Here is a 22405-nt window from a genome sequence, read left to right on the forward strand (position 1 = left end):
TTTGTCAAACAAATCGGAAATCGGGAAACAAATGTTGGACAATAAGTAAGACATTGTTCCATGTATTTGTCCGACTGATATCTAGAACAGAGGATTATATGATCACTTATCTTAAATGGCGTACCATCATCTTCTCAAGTTTTGAGAAACCTTGTAAAGAGCTACGATTGCCGATCGGTTCCTGAAATCATACTTGCAGTAATAGTTACTAGACTTATCCAAGTAGGAGACTGTTGGATAAGGTGTCTAAGTCCATAACTATTTCTGGTATGTACTTGACCCGACCCGGCATGGTCCATTTGGGTTGCATGGCACCATGCAATTGGATAAACTAAATGAGAGAAATAACGCTTGGAGATTATTAATATATTATAAGTTCTAATATATTAATAATATTATTTGATTAGTTTGATCAAGAATTAATTTAGAATTAATTAAGTGATCAAAAGATAACTAATTAAATATATGGGTTGATTAAGTAAATCATCCATATCTTGTATAGTGGGCTAAAAGGCTCCATGGATCATCAAGTTGGGTTCCACCCATAGGATGCTCCATGGATGCTCCATGGGAGTTACAAACCCATGGGTCATGGAAATGAAGAGTCATGACACATTAGGGTTTAACCCTAGATGTGTCAACACTATATAAGGAATATGATCTCCTCCCAAATCGGTTACACTAAGTAATAAGGGGGCTTGGCCGATTTTGAAGAGTGTGTATTCTCTCATAAGTTCTTCCAAGAGCATTTGGTGTTGTGTGAAGCATTTGAGGCATCACCACTTGAGGTGCTAGGCTCACAAGGTTTCAAGGAACACAAGCAACAACAAGGTAAGTTATTCTATCTATACTTTATGTTAAAATTGTTCCCCATGTATGCTAGATAGGATATAACCTTGGAATTCAACTTTGCATGACAAATTAGACAAACATAGATCCAAGGTTATTAGGGTTGCATGTACACTTAGGAAGTGTTAGAATGCTCAAAAACCATCAAAAAGCTCCATGGATCATCCATGGACTTCCACATAAGCCTAGCCCATTAACAAATGAGTATTAGCCCACACTATATAAAACAAATAGCCCCATAATCTAATTAGTCTTCCTTTTAATCTCTAAATTAATTCATAATTAATTTAAGACTAAAACTAATTTAATAATGTAACTTCATATTAATATATTATAACTCATAATATATTAACAAACATATGTGTATAACTCTCATAAAATTATCCATAATAGTTTGGATGAGATGCAACCCAAATGGACCATGCCGTTTGGGTCAAGTATATACCAAATAAGTTATGGACTTAGACACCTTATCCAACAGACTCCCACTTGGATAAGTCTAATAACTGTATTTGCCTATAACTTCAGGAACCAACCAGCAATCGTAGCTCTCGAAAACTCCCTCGAACTATCAAGACTCTATCGAACTCTAAAGCGCCATTTTAGATAAGTGATCACATAATCCTCTGTTCTCATGATATCAGCCGGAAAAACACATGGAACTATGTCTTGCTTATTGTCTAGCAGTTGTTTCTCGATTTTCCGATTTGTTTGACGAAGAACTTCACTGAACACATCGGTTTAGTTCTGACCAGGCCTGGTACATGGGTCAACACAAAATCATCGAGGGGCCCAGATATCGCTTCAATTTCTAGAAGGAACAGATAAACATCAACTGATATGCTTGTTCTACTACTTATTGAATTGTACACAAAGGCACGTTTTATAACATCAAGTTACTGATGTGTTTACGTGCAATCAATGCACAACCAACTTATAGGTAACAACTCATATCTTTAGGTTTAAAGATTTATATGATCTTATCATCTCACGATCACTCGAGATAAATTCCATGAAGTGATACAAGTGAGCGTGGGTTTATACCAATACTCATAACTTATGAGTACTCATGAATGTTGCAGCAACCATTGCCATGTCTAAACACCTTTAAGGCATCTACAAACCCAATTCATGACAATCTTGATTCATACCTACTTCCGACGTATGATCGATTGTGGAGGTTTGAATAAATTAATTATTCTGGAAGTCAAAACATGCAAAACTGAAACAATAGTAAATAATTGACAATGATAGTAACACTTTACTCATAAATGAATCACAAATTTTATTCATCATCAAACGTCGATTACATTTTACAAGTTTCAGGAAAACTATCTAATCTGTAAAACTAATATCGTCCCTCAGCCCAATGTGTTTCGCATGCAGAAAATGCTTAACCCTCGTCAGTCCCTTCATAAGGGGATCTGCAGGATTCTCATCCGACGATATCCTCCTTGTCACAAGGAGTCCTTCTTCAATCTTGTGTCTTATGAAGTGATATTTTCTGTCAATGTGTCGGGATCTGCCATGATCTCTGGGTTCCTTGGCTAAGATAACCGCACCATTGTCGTCACATAAAATCTCTATAGGTTCCTTAATAGCTGGTACAACTCCAAGGTCTCCGATGAAGTTCTTCAGCCATATCGCCTCCATCGCTGCTTCACTCGCTGCTATATACTCTGATTCACAAGTCGAATCAGCCACCGTCTCCTGCTTGGAACTCTTCCAAGAAATTGCCCCTCCATTTAAGGTAAGGATCCAGCCCGACTGAGAGCGGAAATTATCCCTATCAGTCTGAAAACCAGCATCACTATAGCCTAATACTTTCAAGTCATCACTACCACCAAGGGTAAGGATCCAATCCTTAGTCCTCCGCAGGTACTTGAGAATGTTCTTTACCGCGGTCCAATGAGCCTTGCCAGGGTTCCCCTGATACCTGCTGACCATGCTCAAAGGAAATGCCACATCAGGACGGGTACAAGTCATAGCATACATGATCGAGCCAACTGCGGAAGCATACGGTAATTGGCTCATTTCAGCTATCTCTGCCTCTGTACTCGGACTCTGAGTCTTACTCAGTTTGGTATTGCTTTGGATCGGTAAATCTCCTTTCTTGGAATTCTCCATGTTGAACCTTTTCAACACCTTATCCAAGTAGATACTCTGACTAAGTCCAATTAGTCTTCTACTGCTTTCTCTTAATATCCTTATCCCTAGGATATAGGTAGCCTCCCCTAGGTCCTTCATAGCAAAGCACTTCCCAAGCTAGGACTTAACCTCCTGCAAGGTTGGGATGTCATTTCCTATGAGTAGTATGTCATCCACATACAGTACCAAGAAGCTAACTATACTCCCACTAGCTCTGACATACACGCAAGACTCATCTTTGCTTCTCGAGAAGCCAAACTCTTTTACCTTCTCATCAAAACAAAGATTCCAGCTACGAGATGCTTGTTTTAATCCATAAATGGATTTCTCAAGCTTGCATACTCTGTTAGGGTACTCTGCACTGACAAAACCCTCTGGCTGATTCATGTACACATCCTCAGCCAACTTTCCGTTAAGGAAAGCGGTTTTGACATCCATTTGCCATATTTCATAATCATGAAATGTTGCGATGGCTAACATAACCCTAATAGACTTAATCTTTGCTACCGGTGAGAAGGTTTCATCATAATCAATACCTTGAGTTTGAGTAAAACCCTTCGCAACCACTCGAGCCTTATAAGTATGCACTTTTCCTTCCATGTATGTCTTCTTCTTGAAGATCCATTTGCACCCGACTGTTTTACGGCATGGTACATTGTCAACCAAGTTCCAAACTTGATTTTCATGCATGGACTGTATCTCGCTGTCCATAGCCTCCTTCCATTTAGCAGACTCTGGGCCTGCCATGGCTTCCTTAACACTGCTAGGTTCATCCAAATTTACCGGTGTACTATCACTGATGAACGTATCACCTTCCGTAGTAATATGAAAACCATAATAAAACGAAGGTGTGTTCCTAACCCATGTGGAACGCCTCGGAGGTACAGACTCATCAGCTGGATCAACAGGAGTTTCGTCCTCAGGTTGATTGCTAGTGTCTGAGGTTCCTTCACCAATTGATTCTTGAATTTCTTCAAGATCAATCTGCCTCCCACTGTCTCCTTGGCTTATAAATTCTTTCTCACGAAAGATCCCTCTTCGTGCTACAAAGACCACATTCTCATTGGGTCTGTAGAAGAGGTAACCGAAGGATTTCTGTGGGTAGCCGATGAAAATACACCTTTCACTTCGGGGTTCAAGCTTATCATGAGTTTCACGCCTCACTAAAGCTTCGCAACCCCAAATTTTGATGTGGTCCAAATTGGGAACCTTCCAGTCCACATCTCACGAGGTGTTTTGGTAACCTTCTTTGTAGGGACTAGATTAAGGATATGGGTGGCAGTCTCTAAGGCATACCCCCAAAAAGAGATTGGTAACGAAACTCGACTCATCATAGAGCGAACCATGTCCAACAAGGTTCGATTACGCCTCTCAGCCACACCATTCAGTTGTGGTGTCCTGGGAGGAGTCAATTGCGAGACAATCCCACACTCCTTAAGATAGTCAAGGAACTCGGTGCTAAGATACTCACCTCCTCGATCGGATCGAAGCATCTTAATGTTCCTGCCCAATTGATTTTCTACTTCGTGTTTGAATTCCTTAAACCTTTCAAAGGTTTCTCACTTATGTTTGATTAAGTAGACATACCCATATCTACTAAAATCATCAATAAAAGTCACATAATATCGATTAGCATCCCTTGTGGTGGTTTTGAATGGTCCACATACATCAGTATGTATTAGGTCCAATAAACCCTCACCCCTATCACAAGTTCCAATGAAGGGTGATTTTGTCATCTTTCCAAGTAGACAAGATTCACAATTATCATCCGATTTAAGGTCAAATGATTCCAAGACTCCACTCTTATGGAGTTAGCCTATGCGTTTCTTGTTTACATGTCCAAGATGACAATGCCACAATGATGCTTTATCTAGGCTAGAAGAAGAATCAATATACAACACATTATTTCCTAAGTTGTCTACAATCGACACAGTTTCATACACACCATCACAAGTTAATGCTTGAAAATAAAACACATTATTAAAGAAAGCATTAATACCACCACATTCATTATCAAACGAAAAGGTAAAACCTTGTTTGTACAAAGCATGAAAAGAAATAATATTCCTCACCATTTCAGACGAGTACACACATTTATTCAAATCTAATTTTAACCCATTATTAAGCAACAAAGTATAAACTCCAATCTTGGAAACAAGTGAAGCCTTCCTATTCCCCATGATTAAGTTTATCTTTCCATGCTCCACATCCTCACTTCTTCTTAGGCCCTGCATATCAGAACATATGTGAATACCACATCCTGTATTAAGCACCCAAGAGTTAGATTATGTTGAGTAATTAGACAATATAGTGTAAATACCTGCATGAGTGGGTTTCACTTTCCCATCCTTTAGATCCTGCATGCACTTAGGGCAGTTTTGCTTCCAGTGTGCCTTTTCATGGCAATAAAAGCATTCAGCATCCTTGGGAATGGCAAAAGGAGTGATAGAACCGCTCTTGGTCTTTGATGAGGAGCCTTGAAGAGACTTTCCCTTGGTACCCCTTGAAGGGTGCTTCCTCTTCTTCCCTTTGCCTTGCCCAATAGCTACAACAGGGGTAGATGTTGGAGTAGGAGTAGTAGAGGTAACAACCGCTTTACCCTTAAGACCGGATTCCGTGGTCTTCAAGAGTCCTTGAAGCTTGCTGAGGGTAACTTCCTCCTTGTTCATATGATATGTCATTTGAAAATGATCATAACAAGAAGGCAAGGAGTGCAAAATGATGTCAATTGCCAGCTCCTCAGGGATGTTAACATTCAGCTTCAGCAAACGGTCCACATACCTTTGCATCTTTTGCATGTGGCTTGTGACGGATTCACCGTCCTTCATGCGGGTAGTTATTATGGAGGAGATTATTTCAAACCGCTCCTGACGAGCACTCTGATTGTACCTTTCCATAAGGTCTTGGTGCATCTCAAAAGGGTAGAAATCTTCATATGACTTTTGGAGCTCGGCTGTCATCGTGGCCATCATGATACATGCCACCTTAGTAGCATCTCTCTCATGAGTCCTGAATTCAGTGATCTCCTCAGGAGTAGCAGTAGACTCATCAAGTTCTTTTAACTCCTTATCAAGGACATATTGTTTGTCCTCATAACGAGTAACCATCCTGATGTTCCTAATCCAATCCATGAAGTTGGAACCATCAAAGATGACCCTCCCACAAAGATTCATGAGAGAGAAAGAACCAGTTGGGTTAGAGCCTGAAGCATTAGTGTTGGAAGACATCTGAAAGAAGAAAGTAAGTTTAGATTAGGTATTTAGGATCCTTAATAAGACACCCAAATGTAATATTAAGCCTAGGATCCAATCACAATATATTACACATAGAAGAGGGATGCCGTAATCTAAGTAATAATATATTTGAAAGGTAGGTGAATGACGATTCACCAATTTCCACCATGAAAACGAAATGATTTATTAGGTTTAATTGGATTTGAAATTCCTAGATTCTTTTGAGATTCATTGAACTTTTCAATGGTATGTTTCAATCTCGATTGTGCCCTTCAAGTTTTGTGACTGGGATGCCGAGGATCACAAAACAAGGTGTGAATAACCATGCTAATTCACTTGGTACCCTTAATATTATCACCTAATCAATGTGCCGGTTAACCACACACGCTCCATTGATCTATGACAAACATTAAGTCACCCTTCGTGATCCTTACTAGTCCTAGTTAGTGTGCCGGTTAACCACACACGCTCCACCAACGACTTGGTAAGGTACAAAGTGTGAATTCCATGGACTAGCACCATGTTCACATTTTCCTAAAATAACTAAGATTGGGAATTAAAAGAGTTTAGTTACTTTATAATATTCATTATACTTTTAATGAGGATTTAAAGTAATTGTTCTACCCGTTCGGCTAACGACCCACCACCGATCAAGCAAGCGGTGGGTGAGAGTATACACCCATTAAGTTGCCATTTTATAGGCAACAAGCTTATACCCACCTTATAGACCGACTTCGTGAATGAGGCCTACTAACGGTAAAACGACTTATTCTTACACATATATATATAATAATTAACCACTAATGTTATAAATAGTATAAGGGTTGAATTTTAACTATTAAAACTCTAAGGGTTGGAATTAAAGTTTATTAAAGTGTGTGAAACTTTACAAATTCCAAAACTTGAGGGCAAGTTTTGTAACTTTGCAAAACTCTTCATTTCATAACTTATGAATTAAAGGTTCATAAAAATGAAGACTCTTCATTTTCATGTAACTTATGTGTTTTAAGTTTGTGTTAAATAAGAGTGACCTTTGGAAATCCATAACTTGAGGACAAATTATGGACACCATTAAAATACATAAATGATAAAGAATTAATCCTAAACAATTCAGCAAATAATTCCTATCATTTTATAAATTCATAAGAACATGAACATGATCATCAAAAATTCAAGAATTATATGAACACATAAAATGATGGAATTTTAATATATGCTATTGTAAATGGATTAGAACAACCATTACACCAACTAAAATGAGTTTTATAACACCAAAACAATTTAGGGTAATGTTTGTATTCCATTTCCAGCAGCAAAAGTCGAGAATCTGCACTCTTTCGATCCTACTCATCGAGTGCATGAACTGACTCGTCGAGTAGGTTGAAGTTTTCCTTGGAGTCGTCGAGTCCCCCAAATGGACTCGGCGAGTCCACCGTGCAGACAGCATCGATTTCGACTTTTTTCACTATTTTGCATCAAGTATCAAACAAGCAAGCCTAGGCTCTGATACCACTGTTGGGATTTCAGCAATCTAACACTTCCTAAGTGTGCATGCAACACTAGTAAACCTTGGATCTATGTTTGTCTAAATACATGCAAAATAATAAATTTTCCAAGGTTTATAACCTATCTAACATGGCATGGGGAACATTTCAACATAAAAGAGTTAGAAGAGATTACATACCTTTTGGTGAGTTTGGTTCTAAGGAGTTTGAGGGCCAAGCACCAATAGTGTGAATGCCTCAAATGGAATCACAAACACCACAAACTCTTGGAAAACTTTGAGAGAGTATACACCTTGTATAAAATCAGCCACACACATGCACACACACACTAGTTCACTAGTTTTCTCTTAGGCTCCATTTCATGCTCCATAAGCATGCTTATATAGTATGCATGGTTAGGGTGAAACCCTAATAACCCATGTCTTTTCCTTTCCAAGGATCCATGGGTTAAAAGCTCCATGGATCATCCATGGACTTCCACATAAGCCTAGCCCATTAACAAATGAGTATTAGCCCACACTATATAAAACAAATAGCCCCATAATCTAATTAGTCTTCCTTTTAATCTCTAAATTAATTCATAATTAATTTAAGACTAAAACTAATTAAATAACGTAACTGCATATTAATATATTATAACTCATAATATATTAATAAACATATGTGTATAACTCTCATAAAATTATCCATAATAGTTTGGATGAGATGCAACCCAAATGGACCATGCCGGTCGGGTCAAGTATATACCAAATAAGTTATGGACTTAGACACCTTATCCAACAAGTCTTTAGTCAACTTCATAGCTCGTTGTTGTCTCATATTCAAAATTTGCTGACTGAATATATACTTGAGATTTTTGTGGTCCGTAAACAATTGGCATTTTGTACCAAAAAGATAATGTCACAAAATTTTTAAGGAAAATACTACTGGAACAAGTTCAAGTTCATGTGTGAGATAATTCTTTTCATAATCTTTCAGTTGTCTTGAGGCATAGGCTATCACTTTACCACGCTGCATCAATACACAACCGAGCCCCATTCTTGAAGCATCGCCATATAGATCATGATTCAATAGATATTTTAAAGTTGAGAAAGCTTTTTCTTTGGCTTCACTCCATTCGAAATTCATTTCCTTCCGTGTAAGATTCGTGAGAGGTACATCTATACGTGAGTAATCTTTAATGAATTTCCAGTAATATCTCGTGAGGCCTAAGAAACTATAAATTTAAAAAGCATTATGAGTTGCTTCCTAATTCTGAATGACTTCAATTTTGGTAGGATCTACGGATATACCTTCACCAGAAATCACATGGCCAAGAAATTTAACTTCTGGAATCCAAAATTCACATTTCGAGAATTAAACATATCATTTCTCCTTTCAAAGAAGTTCTAATACTTCACAAATATGAACGACATAATCAGCTTCAGACTTGCAATAGATTAGAATATCATCAATGAATATGATGACAAATTTATTGAGCATTGGACGACACACGCGATTCATCATATCCATGAATAGAACAGGAGCATTTGTCAAACCGAACGACACAACATGGGATTCATAATGCCCATATCAAGTACAAAAAGCAGTATTCGGTAGATCCAGCTCGTGTGCTTTCAACTGATGATAGCCAAATCTCAAATCGATCTTCGAGAAATAGCTAACACCTTGAAGTTGATCAAATAAATCGTCGATGTGAGGTAGTGGATACTTGTTCATGATAGTCACCTTATTTAGCTCACGGTAATCAATAAACATTTGTTAGATTAGTGTCTAAGTCTATAACTATTTTGGTATGTACTTGACCCGATGGTGCATGGTCCTTTTGGGCTGCCTTCATCAAAGCAACTTGATAGTATGAATTATGGAGAGAAAGGATTAAATATGATTTATTAATATATTATGAGAATAATATATTAAAAGAGAAATCATATGGGGCTGGAATTGTAAGGGCTAAAAGAGATTAATTAAACGTAAGGGCTGGAATTGTAATTATAAGATAATTGCAATTTGAGCTATGGATTGTCTTAAATTACGGAGTGGACGAATTCTATGGGGAAGCCCATAAGGAAATCGTCCAAGGCCTTAATTAAAGGATTCTATAGGTTGCTTAGGGCTTAAGCATCCAAATTAGGGTTTCCTTGTTAGATAACCCTAATAGCCTCACTATATATAGAACCCTTAAGGCTCAAAAACATGGGGAACTTTTCTTCTAGGGTTAGAACACGTTTTGGGAAGCCTCTATCCTCTCTCCTCTTCATCCTCTTGCTCTTGGTGTTTATGAACCATTAGAGGAGTGACATTTGTGACTCTAAGCTTTCTAAAGTCAATACAAGGAGGAATTGGGATTGTTATTGCTACATAACAATCAAGGTAATATCATAAACCTAATTTTCCATATGTTAGAATTAGTGTTTATAGTCTGGGATAACTTGCATGTACAATAGAGAAACCTAGATCCAAGCATTAGGGTTTGTATAAGCACATAGGATGTTCTTATGACCAAAACCCAACAGTGGTATCAGAGCCTAGATTGGTTTCTATTGTATTGATGCCTTGTATGTTGAAAAAATTTGATTTTTGCGGCGAGTTCCACTATGGACTCGGTGAGTCCATGGGGGTACTCGGCGAGTTCGAGCGTCAGATAGTGCTATTTTCGAGATTTCTTGCTGTTTATCTTTGAGATACTTGCCTTTATCATATTAGATCAATATAAACCCGATTTTATGATATATATGACTATATTCATGATGTAATTGAAGATATTTATCAATTAATAAAATATTTGTTTCCTTATGTGATAATTGATTAATTATTTTGATTAAATTGGTAAATTATTTTGCAAGAAATCATTAAATAAATCAAATATGGATAATTATGTGATTAAATGTTAATTTGGATTATTTGTTATTTGATCCTTGTTGTTATGAAAAGTTTCATATTTTCCCTACTAGGTTTTATAGTTTAAATTTGAACCCAAAGGTTTTGTTGTTTTGAAATTTAAATAGTTAAAACCCTAATGTTTTGAAAAAAAGGTTTCAAAACTTGCCCACAAGTTTTGGAATTTAAATTTTGAATTAATAGTTTAATTTTGATGTATATTTAAATTCTAAACCCTAATGTTTTGAAATGTTTCAAAAACATGCCCTCAAGTTTTGGAATTTAAATGTTGATTAAAGGTTTAATTAGGAATGTTAAATTCTAAAACCCTAGTAATGTTTTCAAAAGTTCAATTCACACCCTTATGGTTTTATTAATTAATTAAGGTGTATAATTAAAAGAAGTTTAATAAATCCATAAAAGTTTTGGTTTGCAATTTAATTGAATTAAAAGTATAATTATTAAATTTGACCACGTAGTATTTTAAAAGTGTAAAATACACCCTATAATATATATAACATTAAAAGTCTAACATTATACATATGTATGAGTAAAAGTCAGTCTTACCGTTAGTAGGCCTCATTCACAAAGCTGGTCTATAAGGGGTGTTTATGGAAATTGCCTATAAAATGGCTATTGAATGGGTATCCGCTCTTACCCAGCGCACTCTTCCCAAATCCCGTGGAACAAGCATTCCACATGATGATGGTATTCCACGATTCGATCAAGGAACAAGAAATCATTATTCACTTCCTCATCCTCCTCCAATTGTTTTCCCTAACCCACAAGATCGAAGAATTGAAAGGTTCAATATCACCAAAGCCTTATTGGAAATGAAACATGAAGATGGTAAACCCGTGTGTGCCCACTTTCTAGGAATGAAATGACACATTGATAGGTTGATAATGTTGGGTATGTCATTACCAGAGGAGTTGGCTGTGAATTGGATTTTGCAATCACTTCCTGAATCATATAATGAGGTCAAAAGAAAGTATTATATGATGGATCATGACGACAACCTCATTGACCTAACTTACATGCTTATTGCTGCTGATTCAGAAATGATTTGGCGAAGCAATGGAGCGTATTTGTGGGGAAAGTCAACCGACCATGCTTCAGAGGACGTTTTAAGAGAAGCGACCTGCGTTTGCTGCCAAGAGAAAGGGCGTTGGATAGAACTTTTCCCTAAGAGCCTGAAAATTCCAAAGATGGGAGAGTCAAAGAGCATGACTGAGCTTCTGGTAAAATCCACTATCTAACTTCCTTAAGTTCCTATTCATTGATTCAAAATACATGATGTGATAAGATTGTATTTGAATGTTTTTGCAGGATCGGTGAAAAAAAAGGAAGCTTGGTGAAAGAGCAAGATGAATCTAATCACAAGAAATGGATCTTCATCGCATGGACTTGAAGATTAGATTTTGACCTTAGATAGTTATGATAGAGTTGTTAGAAATTTTCTTTTTGAAATACATAGTTTTCAATGGATTTTGCATTGTAAGGACAAACGTTTTCCGCTGCTTTTATAAATAAAATACGTTTTGTTTGACATATTTATTTATTTGTTTACTTCCTTGCAATGAAATCGTTATGAAAATTGATGTTTGAATATTTCTACAACAAATGGATATGATTCTTATTTATGGTGTTTATAAAAAAAGTCGAGAATTTACCAAATAGGGAAAGTTTCTCATCGCCCAGGTTTCAATTGGACAGAAATTTGGTGTCACACCCCCAAACCTGAACGGCAGAAATGTTCGGGGGTGGATGACTTCATGTGGTAACGTAACAAATGAATACATAGTAAAGTGTCACACCCCAAAACCGAGAACGACGAAAACGTTCTGGGGAGGAGGACGTCATGTACACTATCTCAACAGTGTAATATAATAAACAAGCAACAACATCATCCATTACATTATAAGTAAAGTTTTAATACATGTGTGTTCTTTCATTGTAATAAGACACCAAAAATGTACATTCAAAATAAAAGACGAGATTTGTCTGTTCCGTCTTCTCAAAACCTGGCCTCCGTACCTCTCTATTGATGACTTGAGAATACAAGTTATTTTGAAAGCGAGTATCAACTTTAAAGCTGGTGAATTCATAAGTATATAAGTGTCATTGCCTTGTTTGTGAAAAGCTGTTATGAAGGCCTTGTGGATCGCTAATTGAAAATGTTGATGTAAGTATGAAAAACCCTATAAAATCCCTTATTTCCTATCCGTTTGAGATGTAGTCTTCTACCATGACCCGAATGTTTTGTTTGTAAAATGATAGTTTTCCTTTAATTGTTTAGTACTAAAGTACTTAGTCTTACTCATCGTTTATGTGAAAGTATCACAAAATAAAGTAAACAAGAAAATGTACTACTGTAAGTGGTGTCACTGGGTACTAGGACTAACACAACATATGTAACTGTTATCCCGAGGTACTAGGGTTAACACGACCTATATAACCTAATGAACATCTGAAGGTTGTCCAATTGTCCTCTGTAGCAGCGGCATGGGGGAGGAAGGGTTAGTCCCTGTAAAGGTACTGCTAGTATAAGTACTAACCGTAGGCATCCGTAGATGTTCATTACCCACTCTTGCTAACAGATGGGTTCCAGAATGGTTAGTCCCGTCCATATATCCTGAGGTACTGGGGATAGAGTTCTATTCTAGATATCCCGAGGTACTGGGGATATGCAGGATAATTTACACAGAAGGTACTAATAAATTATCCTCACAATTCGTGATACAAATATTCAAATAAGTATACATAGGTAAAGGTATCAACGTAAAGGTAATCAGGTAATATGATCATGTATCAGGTAACCATATGTAAAGGTACTCATGTATCAGGTAAGGTACTTGTAAAGACTCTTGAATGAACTGATTCTTGTATGATTCCTTGTAATAGGAACAATGTTTTGTTATCTTCCAATTATCCCTATGATAATTTACTGTAATCTAAATAGTTGATCATGTAGGTTTACACACTCTTACTACTCAAGGGTGTGGGAAACTAAATGAAAGATGCAAACTATAACATCAATAAGTATATAATAATATAAGTGTATATGCATAGTTTAGTTCAAGAATGTAAGACATCTTATGTGTTTTGAACAATGATTAAAAATAACCTTAGGTCATTTTAATATACATTTCAAAGGTAAAACTTTTGATAACAATGTTTTTTTAAGATTTAAAACCATTTCATGCATCGCATTTTGTAGTATGTGAAATCTGTTAAATTACAAACATAGTTATAAAATACATATCAACGATTTAATAACCTGTTTGTTTCTACTTGTATCCCCCCTTTAAAGCATTTAAAATCATTTAAAACATTGATTAGGGGTATGAACTCACTTGAAAGTTTGAAGATAGCGAGATGGAAAATCGGGCAGAGTTTCGTCTCGGGAAACGGATTTTTCTCGGGATCCTCGGGAATCTCGGGAGTAAAATCGACCTTCGGGACTTGAGTAAAATGATCAGGGCTTCGGGGTAGTGCGAGCACGGAAAACGAGGCAAAACGCAAGAAAAGTGAGAGAGAATGAGCAATTTTTCCGGGAACCCTCGCATCCCTTTTATAGGGGCTGGAACTGCCTCAGTACGCGGGGCGTACGGTCGTACGCGGAGCGTACGCGTACGTCACGCATGATTGAGTCCTCGACTGCCTCAGACTTCGGATGGGACAGCTAGCTTCGCATAGACCGGGACGTGGACGATCCAAGGCCTTGGCCTTGAGTACGCGGGGCGTACGAGGGTACGCGGCGCGTACTTCGGCCCTATCTGCTGACTCCTTCGGATAATACCAAGAATTTATAATTAAATAAATATATAATTTATTTAATAAACTTAAAAAATTCATATCTTATTCATACGAACTCCGTTTTCGACGTTCTTTATATCTCCGTGAAGGTGAGACTACGGTCTACAACTTTCGTTTAAATCCCGTCGGCAAATTCCGAAATTATTTTTATTATTTTTTTATTAAAATGATGTGATTAAGGAATTTCTTTAAAAATTCATAACTTCTTTATCTAACGTCAGTTTTTGCCAGACTTTTTACCGCTGAATTACCATTGTCGAGACCTTTGATTCTCATTTAGGTCATTCCGGCCAAAAGTCGCTCGATCTCCAATTCGAGTTTTTAGTTGTCTGTTGCTAAGCCGAAATTGGAAAAATCTTAATTTCAATATACGAAGCCGGGTTTGGGCATTCTTTTTACGTACGATCCAGGTTTAATGATATATAAAACATAGTGGGTAGTTAAATAGAAACTTTTTGGACATTTTATTATCAACGTTAATTTTTTTTATTAACTCAAAAATGGTTACAATACTTGACCTATTAGGCCATTACAAAGAGTTGAAATATCGGGTTGTCACATCATCCCCCCGTTAGTGGGAATTTCATCCCGAAATTTAAAGTAGTAAGGACACTAGTGAACATGAAAGAGATGAGGGTACTTTTGTTTTATCTGATCTTCGCGTTCCCATGTGAATTCAGGTCCCCGCTTGGCATTCCAGCGAACCTTCACGATGGGTATGCAACTTTGTTTTGTTTGTTTGACCTCTCGGTCCATGATTTCAACTGGTTCTTCCACAAAGTTGAGGCTCTCGTTGATCTCGATTTTGTCGAGTAGAATAACAAGAGTTTCATCGGACAGACACTTTTTCAAGTTTGAGATGTGGAAGGTTGGATGTATGTTACTAAGCTCACGCGGTAGGTTAAGCTTGTAAGCCACAGGGTCGATTCTGGCAAGAATCTCGAAAGGCCCTATGCATCTTGGATTTAGTTTCCCTTGCTTTCCAAAGCGTATTAAACCCTTCCACGGTGAGACCTTTAATAAAACGTGGTCTCCTACCTGGAATTTCAAAGGTTTCCTCCTTTGGTCGGTGTAGCTTTTCTGTCAGTCCCTAGAGGCTTTCAATCGTTCACGAATCTGAACGATCTTCTCTGTTGTTTCTCGTATGATCTCCAGACCGGTGAGAGTGCTTTCAGGAACTCTTCCTTTAGCTAACTGGGTATCGCCCACCTCAGCCCAGCACAGAGGGGATCTGCACTTTCGGCCATAGAGGGCCTCAAATGGAGCTGCCTTTATGCTCGTGTGATAACTGTTATTGTAGGAAAACTCGACAAGAGGTAAATGGGTATCCCAAGCTTTTCCAAAGTCAATCACACATGCACGCAACATATCTTCAAAGGTTTGGATAGTTCTCTCACTTTGCCCGTCGGTCTATGGATGGTAGGTTGTACTCATGTCCAGCCTAGTTCCTAGGGAATTTTGTAATGACTGCCATAATCTCGAAGTCAATCTACTATCTCGGTCTGAAATGATAGATAAAGGAACACCGTGTAGCCTTACAATCTCCCTAATGTAAGTTCGGGTAAGTTTCTCCATCTTGTCTGTTTCTTTGATCGGTAGGAAGTGTACAGACTTGGTCAGTCTATCGACGATGACCCATATGGAATCAAGTCCACCCGTCGTCTTGGGCAACTTGGTTATGAAATCCATAGTGATCCGTTCCCACTTCCATTCTAGTATCTCCGGTTGTTGTAGAAGACCAGAGGGTTTCTGGTATTCGACCTTGACCTTTGCGCAAGTAAGGCATGTACTCACGAAGGTAGCAATATCTGCTTTCATGTTAGGCCACCAGTATAACTTTTTAAGATCCAGATACATCTTATCTAAACCCCGGTGGATGGAATAACAAGTGTTATGAGCTTCTGTCATGACCAAGTCTCTGAAGCCACCGTGTTTCGGTGTCCAGATCCGATCCACTAGGTATAAGGCTCCGCCACCCTTGGCTTCTAAGTTCTTATCCATCCCTCTAAGGGATTCACCAGCCACGTTTTCAGGTTTCAAAGCGTCGAGCTGCGCCTCCTTAATTTGCGTGGACAAGTGTGAATGGATAGTTAGAGTCAAGGATTTGACTCTACGACCAGTATATTCCTTCCGACTCAGGGCGTCAGCTACTACATTGGCTTTACCCGGATGATAACAAATTTCACATTCGTAATGGTTGAGTAGCTCGACCCACCGTCGTTGTCTCATATTGAGTTCTTTCTGGTTGAAAATGTGTTGTAGACTCTTATGGTCCGTAAAGATCGTGCTTTTTGTACCATATAGGTAATGTCTCCAGGTTTTCAGAGCAAACACAACTACTCCTAGTTCAAGATCATGGGTTGTGTAGTTGACCTCATGTGTCTTCAGCTGTCTCGAGGCATAGGCGATGACTTTACCTCGCTGCATCAGAACACATCTAAGCCCTTGATTGGATGCATCGCAATAGACAATGAAGTCTTCTATCCCTTCGGGGAGGGATAGTATCGGGGCGGTGCACAAGGCTTGTTTGAGCGTTTGGAACGCTCTTTCCTGTTTCTCTTCCCAGTCAAAGGCCACGCCTTTCTGGGTCAGGGTTGTAAGAGGTTTTGCTATGTTGGAGAAGTTCTGAATGAACCTACGATAGTAGCCAGAGAGACCTAGAAATTGACGAATTTCGGTAGGTGTCTTTGGTGCTGACCAGTTCTCAATGGCTTTGATCTTGGAGGGGTCCACGTGTATACCTTCTTCCCTAACCACATGGCCTAAAAATTCGACTCGTCGAATCCAGATTTCGCACTTTCAGAACTTCGCGTAGAGCTTCTCCGATCGGAATGTCTCTAAGATTTTACGGAGATGTTGACTATGTTCCTCCTTACTTCGAGAGTAGATGGGTATGTCATCAATGAAGACGATGACGAACTGATCCAAGTAAGGACGACACACCCTATTCATCAGATCCATGAATACTGCGGGCGCGTTAGTTAATCCGAATGGCATGACTACAAACTCGCAGTGCCCATAACGAGTTTGGAAGGATGTCTTGGGAATATCCTCCTCTAACACTCGTAGTTGGTGATATCCGGATCGCAGATCTATCTTCGAGAAGTAGTTGGCTCCTTGAAATTGATCAAATAAATCGTCAATGTGGGGCAAAGGATAACTATTTTTAATGGTAAGTTTGTTGTCACACCCCCAAACCAGAACGGCAGAAACGTTCGGGGGCGGAGGACGTCATATTCAGTATCATAACAGTTCATAGAAAGGAAAGTACACACCACCATATATATATATTAAAGTTTCCAAGATGTTTACATAATTGTATTCATTACATGTTCAAAAGTTAAATACATAAACATCATGCAAAAGAAGTAATTAACGCCAGTGCGTTAATCCCAAAAGTTGATTCCCAAACCTGCTTAGCGGTTCCCTGAGAATACAAGTTAATTCAAAGAAAAAGTGTCAACAATTAAGTTGGTGAGTTCATAAGTAGTTTAAAAAAAAATTGGATGCCATTCCAAAATGGGCGTATGTTTTCCAGAAAACTCACTGTTTCAAGTGTGAAGAGTTATGTCATGTTGTGTTGAGAATGAATGTATTAGATCTAGAAAATCCAATATTTTCCCTAATGGTTGAGATATGATTTGTTGTGTCTTCCAAGAAAACCCTTATTGTCTTATAAAAGTATGGAATGCATATGAATTTTCGTGTCTTAAGTTGTAAATAATTTCACCAGCAAAATCCCTTATCTTCCTATTAGTTGTTTGGTTTGTATACAGGAAAAACCCTTATTTTCATAACATGACTGGCAGTCTCTAAGATAGAAAATCGCAAGAAAACGACATTCTTAAAAAGTTGTGTCATAGTTTTATATAAAAAAGGTATATGAAGATCGCGTTTGTTAGATGAAGAATAGTTTTAATAACCACTCGTTCATAAAAGCATAATACCATAATAATTGTATATCCGATGAGTTTTATAACCATACTAAACATAATATGCCTGTAACGACGTTCTTCAGGCATCGCAGCGTTATGACAATTGTCACCCCAAAAGATGGACTGTAGCTAACAGTCAGGGCGCAGGATCATGACTTCCCGTATAGATCTATACACATTTGACACGTCCTCCGAACGGGAGACTCTGGTTATAGACAAGACTTGCAACATTACTTTCTAATAAAGAAAAGTAACGTTTGAAGATATACACGTCTCATGGATTCTCAACTAAGCCTGTATTAAAGTGATAGTTTTGTATGCAAAGTTTATCCTTTTTCACAATGTTTGACAAAGCAAAATCATAAGATTTTAGAATGTATAAAACGACTTAATAATGAAAGGTACTTTGATATCATTATATACTTTGTATAAGTCTAATGCACGCAAAGTATGACAAGAGTTTTACATATTAGTAATGAGTTCCAAGTGATTTATTCGATAAAACAAGTGAAGTGAAACTTTATAAAATACACGATAATAACCGTATGTTTACCTATATTCCCCCTAAAAGTGTATAAAAGCATTTAAAATGTATTTAAAGTGTGTTTGAAAGGGGTATGAACTCACTTGAAAGTTTGAAGATAGCAAGATGGAAAACCGGGCAAAGTTTCGTCTCGGGAAATGGATTTTCCTCGGGATTCTCGGGATTCCTCGGGAGTAAAATCGACCTTCGGGAATTGCACAAAATGACCAGGGCTTCAGGGTAGTGCGAGTACGGAAAATGAGGTAAAATGCAAGAAAAATGAAAGAGAATGAGCCATTTTCCCGGGAACCCTCGCATCCCTTTTATAGGGGGCTGAGAAGCATGCGTACGCGGGGCGTACTCCCGTACGCGGCGCGTAAGGGACGTCACTGCTGACCGCATCCTCGGCTGCAGCGCTTCGGACGGGACGGGGAGGGGGTAGCTCGCATAGGGGCGACGTGGATGATCCGAGGTCGTGGCCTCGAGTACGCGGGGCATACGAGGGTACGCGGCGCGTACTACGGCCCTAGGCTGACTCCCCTTCGGATAATATCGAGTTTTTAATAAAAATTATATATAAATTATTTATCACACTTCAAAAATTCATATCTCCTTCATACGAACTCTGTTTTTGATGTTCTTTATATCCCCGCGAAGGTGAGACTACGATCTACAACTTTCATTTAGATTCCGTTGGCAAATTCCGAAATTATTTTTATTATTTATTTATTAAAATGACGTGATTAAGGACTTTCTTTAAAAATTCATAACTTATTATATATGACTTTCATTTAGACACCTAAAGTTAGAAAGTGTTTTATTGAAACTTTGCGTTTTTACGCAACTTCGTATTGCCGGTTTTTGTCGGAAAACTTAGAATGGTTATAACTTCTTCTTTATAACTCGTATTTTTGTGTTATTTATATGTTTGGAAACCTTAAGACGATACCTACCACATAGTGTACTCCAATTAGAGTTTTTGAATACTTCATTTTGTTCGATTAATGTCTAAGTCCATAACTATAATTGGTAAGACTTGACCCGACCCGACGTGGTCCATTTGGGTTGCAAACCTTCATGCACTTGGATAGACTATAATGAGAGAAATAAGACACTTATGGCTATTAATATATTATAAGTTGTAGTATATTAAAAATAAGAATAATAAGATTATTTAATTAGTATTGATCAAGAATTAATCTAGGATTAATTAAGTGATCAAAAGAAGACTAATTAAATATATGGGTTGATTGTGTAAATCATCCATACTTATATAGTGGGCTAATGCTCCATGGATAATCAAGTTCGGCTAAAACCCATAGGATGGTCCATGGATGCTCCATGGTGTATTTGAACCCATGGATCCAAGGAAATGGAAAACCATGACAATTAAGGATTTACTCTAATTGTAACACTATATAAAGATCTTATTCTTGACAAAAATCGGCCACTAGAATCACACTAGAAAGTGAAGAAAAGGGCTAGCCGATTTCATGAAGTGTAGAACTCTCTCAAGTTATTCTAAGTGTTTTGATAACTGTGATTCCATTTGAGGCTTCCACACTATTGGGGCTAGGCACTCAAGCTTCATGAAGACTTTCTACATCAAAGAGGTATGTATTCTATCTTGTTACACTCATTGTTTTGTATGCTAGATTAGGATAATACCTTGGATGTTCTTATTTGCATGTATAATAGAGAAAAAATAGATCCAAGGTATTTAGGGTTGCATGTACACTTAGGAGTGTTAGAATGCTCAAAACCCAACAATGGTATCAGAGCCTAGGCTTGTTTTCTTGTTATACCTGCAAAACTGCTTAAGAAATCGAAAGTGTTGCTGTTTGATCATCAGACTCGGCGAGTCCATCAAGGGACTCGACGAGTCCTTGCCTAAAAATTGATCAATTTGATCCAACTCGCCGAGTTGGTTCATGCACTCGACGAGTTGGACCCCCAGACAGCATATTTTCGAGGTTTTTGGCTAGAAATGGACTGGGAACATTACCCTAAGCTGTTTTTGAACTTATAAACTTGTTTTTTGAATGCGGTAATGTTCATGCTAATCTATTTTCAAAGATAATTGTCAATAGATTCATGTTTTGTATTAGTTTAAGGCTTAGACTAATTACATGAAGAAGTTTGATATGAATTATCTTGTTCTTATGAGTTGCTTAGATTAATAGAAAGTTAATTGAAATAGTTGCTTTCAATCCATTTTAATCTAAGAGTTGAGTATAAAATGTGTTTGTGTAACTTGTCCTTAAGTTACATGAAGAGTCATATTAAAGACTCATAAAACTCATAAAAGTTGGTAATGGTTACAAAATGAAGAGTCTTGTGTCATTGATTTTTTTTTTTTTATGACTCCATAACTTGTCCTCAAGTTATGGAAGTTCAAGAGTCACTTCATTAAAGAGTAAAAGTGTAACCTTAATTAATTCCGTAAGTTATAAAAATAAAGAAAAGTTAATTCTTTTATTAGTTTAAAGTCTTCCATAAGTTATGGAACTTGAAGAGTTTTTTGGTTTAAAGCTACTTTAAACACATAAGTTATGGAATTAATTAGTTTTGAATAGTTTCAAAACTTGCCTTCAAGTTTTGGAATTTGAAAAGTTTTCTCTTATGAATACTTTAATTCCAAGTTAGCCCTTAGAATTCTAAAGAGTTAAAATTCAACACTTATAATATTTATAACATTAATGGTTAATTATTATATATATGTATAAGAACAAGTCGTTTTACCGTTAGTAGGCCTGATTCACGAAACCGGTTTATAAGGTGGGTATAAGGTTGTTGCCTATAAAATGGCAACTTAATGGGTGTATACTCTCACCCACCGCTTGCTTGATCGGTGGAGGGTCATTAGCCGAACGGGTACGACAATGACTTTCAATTCTCCCTTCATTAAAAGTATTAATGATAAATACTAAGTAACTAAACTCTTAATAATTCCCAATCTTAGTTACTTTAGGAACAATGTGAATTTGGTGCTAGCCCATGAAATTCACACTTTGTACCTTACCAATTCGTTAGTGGAGCGTGTGTGGTTAACCGGCACACTAACTTGGACTAGTAAGGACCACTAAGGGTGACTTAATGTTTGTCATAGATCAATGGAGCGTGTGTGGTTAACCGGCACATTGATTAGGTGATAATATAAAGGGTACCAAGTGAATTGGTATGGTTATTCACACCTTGTCTTGTGATCCTCGGCATCCCAGTCACAAAATTTGAGAGGGCACACTCGAGATTGAAACATGCCATTGAAAAGTTCAATGAACCTCAAAAGATCTAGGAATTTCAAATCCAATTAAAACCTAATAAATTATTTTGTTTTTCATGGTGGAAATTGGTGAATCGTCATTCGCCTACCTTCAAATATTTTATAGCTTGGATTACGGCATCCCTCTTCCAAATTATAAAATATTGTGTTGGGTCCTAGCCTTAATATTTCATATTGGGTGTCATATTAAGGACTTTAAATCAACTATCTTGAATATCTCCCAAAACATG

This window comes from Lactuca saligna, chromosome 1, assembly GCF_052625555.1.
Source record: "Lactuca saligna cultivar CGN05327 chromosome 1, ASM5262555v1, whole genome shotgun sequence".
NCBI lineage: Eukaryota > Viridiplantae > Streptophyta > Magnoliopsida > Asterales > Asteraceae > Lactuca > Lactuca saligna.